The following is a 6,000-nucleotide window of genomic DNA, read 5'->3' as shown; positions in this document are numbered from 1 at the left end:
GCTGCTTGGCAGGCTGAGGTGAGAGAATCACTTGAGCCCAGGAGTTCAAGGATACAGTGAGCTGTGATTATGTCATTGCCCTCCAGCTTCAGCAAAAAAATTATTTTTTTTGCTATCTGTAAAATAAAAAATAAGCATGTAGGAAATATGACCTTAGAGTCAAAACATGATAGAAATTAGAAAAGTTTTGTTTCAACTATACACGTTATTTTTATATTTTAGGATACAAAACATAAGAAATTTTCACTTGTTTTTCAAACTTGCGAGTCTCAATAATTATGTATTCCATCTGTTTCTGATTTACTCATCGAAGTGCTGTTTTGTAAAAATTATTTGTTGTCCAAGAAGCCCGTTGAGTCTTCTTTATGAGCATATTTAGTCTTCTTAGAAACAGGTTCATTGTCCAAGGACAAGTGAGCTTGTACAACAAAACATTCAAATTTGGATAGAAACAGAAAAAAGTTCAGGTTAGTTTCTTTGGGGAAAAAGAAAACAGTGCACATAACTTTTAGACACTAGTCCTGATAAAATTGTGTTAGATAAATCTCTTCGTGTTTTCTCAGTCTCTCAGGAGAGAAGCTCATTTGGGTAAGTATGAAAGAATTTATTAAATTGTTTTAAATAAAGCTTCCTTCATCAAAATTGTGAAGATAAGTAAAAGCCCATATTCTCCAGTTAAAACAACTTGCATATTTTGTCCGGTGGCCTTCTTGGTGCAAACATGTATGCCAATAAAATAAGATGCTTTACAGAGGATCCGTGTGCCTTTAATCACATTAAGTGCTTAGAGAAATTGATAATTTGAAAAAAAAATCAAGATATATTTATTGAGCACCTACTGTGTGTGAGGCGTTATTCCACAAACTCAAGGAATATCAACAGGGCCAGGCACAGTGGCTCTCACTTATAATCCCAGCACTTTGGGAAGCTGAGGTGGGCAGACCACTTGAGGTCAGGAGTTCGAGACCAGCCTAGCCAACATGATGAAACCTCAATTCTACTAAAAATACAAAAATTAGCCTGGTATGGTGATGGGCACATCCTAGCTACTCTGGAGGCTGAGGTAGGAGAAATTCTTGAACCTGGGAGGTGGAAGTTGCAGTGAGCCAAGATCATGCCATTGCACTCCAGCCTGGGCAACGGAGAGAGACTGCATCTGAAAAATAGAGAGAGAGAGGGAGAGAGAGAGAGAGAGAGAGAGAGAGAAACATCAGTAGGCAAAGCAGACAAGACGAGAATCCCTGCCCTTGTGGAGCATACATTCTCAGGAAAGACAGACAATAAATATAATAAAAAGCAAGTTCTACAGTACATTAAAAGGTGCTATGTGCTAATGAAAAAAGTCAGGGCAGAGGAAGGGAGTGCTGGCAGATGGAGATGCAATTCTAAATACAAGCTTCATTCTGTGTTGGTCTCATTGAGAAGATTAAAGACAAAGATGAAAGGGAGTGAGTATATAGGTATTTGAAAAAGGGTACTCAAAAGAGAAGGAATAGCCAGAGCTAAGAACCTCAGGCAATAATCCACGTAGTACGTTCAGGAAATAACATGACTGGAATAGGAAAACTGAGAGAATTACTATATAAGCCAAAAAGAGAACCGGGGTAGAGGTTCATAGGTCATGGAGTTTCTCAAACTTTAATGAACATGTGAATCACCTAGGGATCTTGTGAAAATGCAGATTCTGATTCAGTGGGTGATATGGTTTGGCTGTATCCCCACCCAAATCTCACTTTGAATTGTAATTCCTACAATTCCTATGTGTTGTGGGAGGGACCTGGTGGGAAGTAATTGAATCATGGGGGCAGGTCTTTCTCTTGCTGTCCTCATGATAGTGAAAAGTCTCACAAGATCTGATGGTTTTATAAAGGGAAGTTTCCCTGGGCAAGATCTCCTCTCTTGTCTGCCGCCATGTGAGACATACCTTTTACCTTCCATCATGATTGTGAGGCGTCCCCAGCTATGTGGAGTTGTGAGTCCATTAAACCTCTTTCTTTTGTGAATTGCCTGGTCTCAGGTTTGTCTTTATCAGCAGTGTGAAAACAGATTAAAACAGTGGGTCTAGGATGGGTCTGGAGATTTGGCATTTCTAATAGACTCCAGGGCAGTGCTGATGCTGCCAGTCCATGGACCACTCTTTGAGTAGCAGGCTTGCAGGCCATAAAAAAGAAAAGTGGCTTTTACTGTGTGAGGAATGAAGAGTCACTGAAAAGTTATAGAGGAATGATGAAGTGGTCTGTTGTAATAAACAAAACTCTAAACTTCATTTACAGATGACTTTCTCCTCTCCCCACCCCTACTCCCCAGACTGGTGCTGCTGCAGTGGGAAGCTGGCAACTGTGGAAAGAGAGTACTTGGATTCTGTTATCTCTTTTCTGATAGCTCCTTCCTGCCCACCACTTCCAGCTGTGGCTAGGGGAAAAGAAGATGAGAAGAAGGCAGCAGCATAGAAAGGGTAACCACTGTCTGGAAAATGAGCACTCTCCCTGTATGCTGCAATGTTTGTATGGAATTTGCAGACTTGCATCTTTGCAGTACCTATAGATGAGCACCAAGGCACTCATGTCCTCCTCTCCTACTTATTCTGTTCTATGAAGGAAGGAAAATGTTACTTTATGTTTCTGTCCTCAGCTGGCACTACTTTTCTCTAGGATTATCAGGTGTTTAGTACTGACTCCCTTCTTGACTGTTCCTAAAGATTCCTTCTTTAGCCCCTGAAAAGCTACAAATAGTTTCCTTGACTTGGGTAAATGTATCTTTCCACCATTTGCTTATATCTTCTCCCTCAGCTCAGAAGTGGACAGTCCTCTCTGGTACAGTCACCTTGCCTCTCCAGGATATCCTCTTGAGCAGGATCAAAGACAATCTCCTGGTTCAATTCTATCACATGGCCCTGTGTTAGTCCATTTTCACACAGCTGATAAAGACATACCCAAGACTGAGAATAAAAAATGGTTTAATTGGACTTACAGTTTCACATGTCTGGGGAGGCCTCAGAATCATAACAGGAGGCAAGAGGTACATCTTACATGGCAGTAGCAAGAGAAAATGAGCAAGAAGCTAAAGAAGAAACCCGTGATAAACCCATCAGATCTCATGAGACTTATTCACCATCAGAAGAATAGTACAGGAAAGACTGGTCCCCATGATTCAATTACCTCATGCTGGGTCCCTCCCACAACACAGAGGAATTCTGGGAGATACAATTCAAGTAAAGATTTGGGTGGGGACACAGCCAAACCATATCATTCTGCCCCTGGCCCCTCCAAATCTCATGTCCTCACATTTCAAAACCAATCGTGCCTTCCCAACAGTCCCCCAAAGTCATAACTCATTTCAGCATTAACCCAAAAGTCCACAGTCCAAAGTCTCATCTGAGACAAGGCAAGTCCCTTCTGCCTCTTACCCTGTAAAATCAAAAGCAAGCGTGTTACTTCCTAGATATAGTGAAGATACAGGTATTGGGTAAATACAGCCGTTCCAAATGGGAGAGACTGGCCAAAACAAAGGGGCTACAGGGCTCACACAAGTTCAAAATCCAGTGGGGTAGTCAAATTTTAAGCCCCAAAATGATCTCATTTGACTTCATGTCTCACATCCAGGTCGTGCTGATGTAAGAGGAAAGTTCCTATAGTCTTGGGCAGCTCTGCCCCTGTGGTTTTGCAGGGTATAGCCCCCCTCCTGGCTGCTTTCACAGCCTGATGTTGAGTGTCTGTGGCTTTTCCAGGTGCACGGTGCAAGCTGTCAGTGGATCTACCATTCTGGGGTCTGAAGGACCATGGCCCTCTTCTCACAGCTTCACTGGATGATGCCCTAGTAGGGATTCTGTGTGTGAGGGGTGGTGGGGAGGGGGGTGCTCCAACTCCACATTTTCCTTCTACACTTCCCTAGCAGAGGTTCTCCATAAGAGCCCCATGCCTGCAGCAAACTTTTGCCTGGGCATCCACATGTTTCCATACATCTTCTGAAATCTAGGTGGAGATTCTGAAACCTCAATTCTTGACCTCAGCACATGCCCAGTCTCAACATCATGTGAAAGCTGCCAAGGTTTAGGGCTTGCATCCTCTGAAACCATGGACCAAGCTGTACCTTGGCCCCTTTTAGCAATGGCTGGAGCAAGTGGGACACAGGGCACAAAGTCCCTAGGCAGCACACAGCCTGGGGACCCTGGGCCAGGCCCCCAAAACCCTTTTTATCTCCTAGGCCTCTGGGTCCATGATAGGAGGGACTGCCATGAAGACCTATGACATGCCCTGGAGACTTTTTTCCCATTGTCTTGTGGATTAACATTCAGCTCCTTGTTACTTATGCAAATTGCTGCAGCCAGCTTGAATTTCTCCTCAAAAAGTGGGTTTTGTTGAGGGAAGTCAGGGACCCCAAATGGAGGGACTGGCTGAAGCCACGGCAGAAGAACATAAATTGTGAGGATTCCATGGATATTTATTAGTTCCCCAAATCAATACTTCTATAATTTCTTATGCTTGTCTTTACTGCAATCTCTGAACATAAATTGTGAAGATTTCATGGACACTTATCACTTCCCCAGTCAATACCCTTGTGATTTCCTCTGCTTGTCTTTACTTTAATCTCTTAATCCCGTCATGTTTGTAAGCTGAGGAGGATGAACGTCGCCTCAGGACCCTGTGATGATTGTGTTAACTGCACAAATTGTTTGTAGAGCATGTGTGTTTGAACAATGTGAAATCTGGGCACCTTGAAAAAAGAACAGGATAACAGCAATCTTCACGGAACAAGGGAGCTAAGACTTGGAGTCTGACTGCTGGTGAGCGAGATGGAACAGAGCCATATTTCCCTTCTTTCAAAGGCAAATAGGAGAAATATCACTGAATTCTTTTTCTCAGCAAGGAACATCCCTGAGAAAGAGAATGTGCCCTGAGGGTAGGTCTACAGACGGCCCCCTTGAGGTGGCCACCCTTTACGGTCTAAGCCGAAGGGATGAAATAAGCCCTGATCTCCTATAGCTCTCCCAGGCTTATTAGGATGAGGAAATTCCCGCCTAATAAATTTTGGTCAGACAGGTTGTCTGCTCTCAAACCCTGTCTCCTGATAAGATGTTATCAATGACAGTGCGTGCCCAAAACTTCATTAAAAATTTTAATTTCACCCCATCCTGTGGTCCTGTGATCTCGCCCTGCCTCCACTTGATTTGTGATATTTTATTACCTTGTGAAGTATGTGATCTCTGTGACCCACACCCTATCTGTGCACTCCCTCCCATTTTAAAAATCACTAATAAAAACTTGCTGATTTTATGGCTCAGGGAGCATCACAGAACCTGCCGACATGTTATGTCTCCCCCAGACACCCAACTTTAAAATTTCTCTCTTTTGTACTCTTTCCCTTTATTTCTCAAACCAGCTGAGACACTTAGGGAATAGAAAAGAACCCACATTAACCATCGGGGGTGGGTTCTCCCAATAGGGTTTTTCTTTTCTATTGCATCATCAGGCTGCAAATTTTCCAAACTTCTATGCTCTGTTTTTCTTCTAAAATGGAGTGCTTTTAACAGCACCAAAGTCACCTCTTGAATGCTCTACTGCTTAGAAATTTCTTCCACCAGATACCCTAAATCATCTCTCTCAAGCTCAAAGTTCCACAGATCTCTAGGGCAGGGGCAAAATGTCACCATTCTCTTTGCTAAAATATAGCAAGAGCCACCTTTGCTCCAGTTCCCAACAAGTTCCTAATCTCCATCTGAGACCTTCTCAGCCTGGGCCTTATTTTCTATATTGCTATCAGGCTTTTGGTAAAAGCCATTCAACAAGTCTCTAGGAAGTTCCAAACTTTCCCACATTTTCTTGTCTTCTTCTGAGCCCTCCAAACTGTTCGACCTCTGCCTGTTACCCAGTTCCAAAGTTTCTTCTACATTTTCGGGTATCTGCTCAGAAACACCCCACTCCTGATACCAATTTACTATATTAGCCCATTTTCACACTGCTAATAAAGACATACTCAAGACTGGGAAGAAAAATGGTTTAA

This window comes from Piliocolobus tephrosceles, chromosome 7 (genome assembly GCF_002776525.5).
Source record: "Piliocolobus tephrosceles isolate RC106 chromosome 7, ASM277652v3, whole genome shotgun sequence".
Lineage (NCBI taxonomy): Eukaryota > Metazoa > Chordata > Mammalia > Primates > Cercopithecidae > Piliocolobus > Piliocolobus tephrosceles.
The sequence above is the reverse complement of the archived record's forward strand: the minus strand, read 5'-3'. Positions refer to the sequence as shown.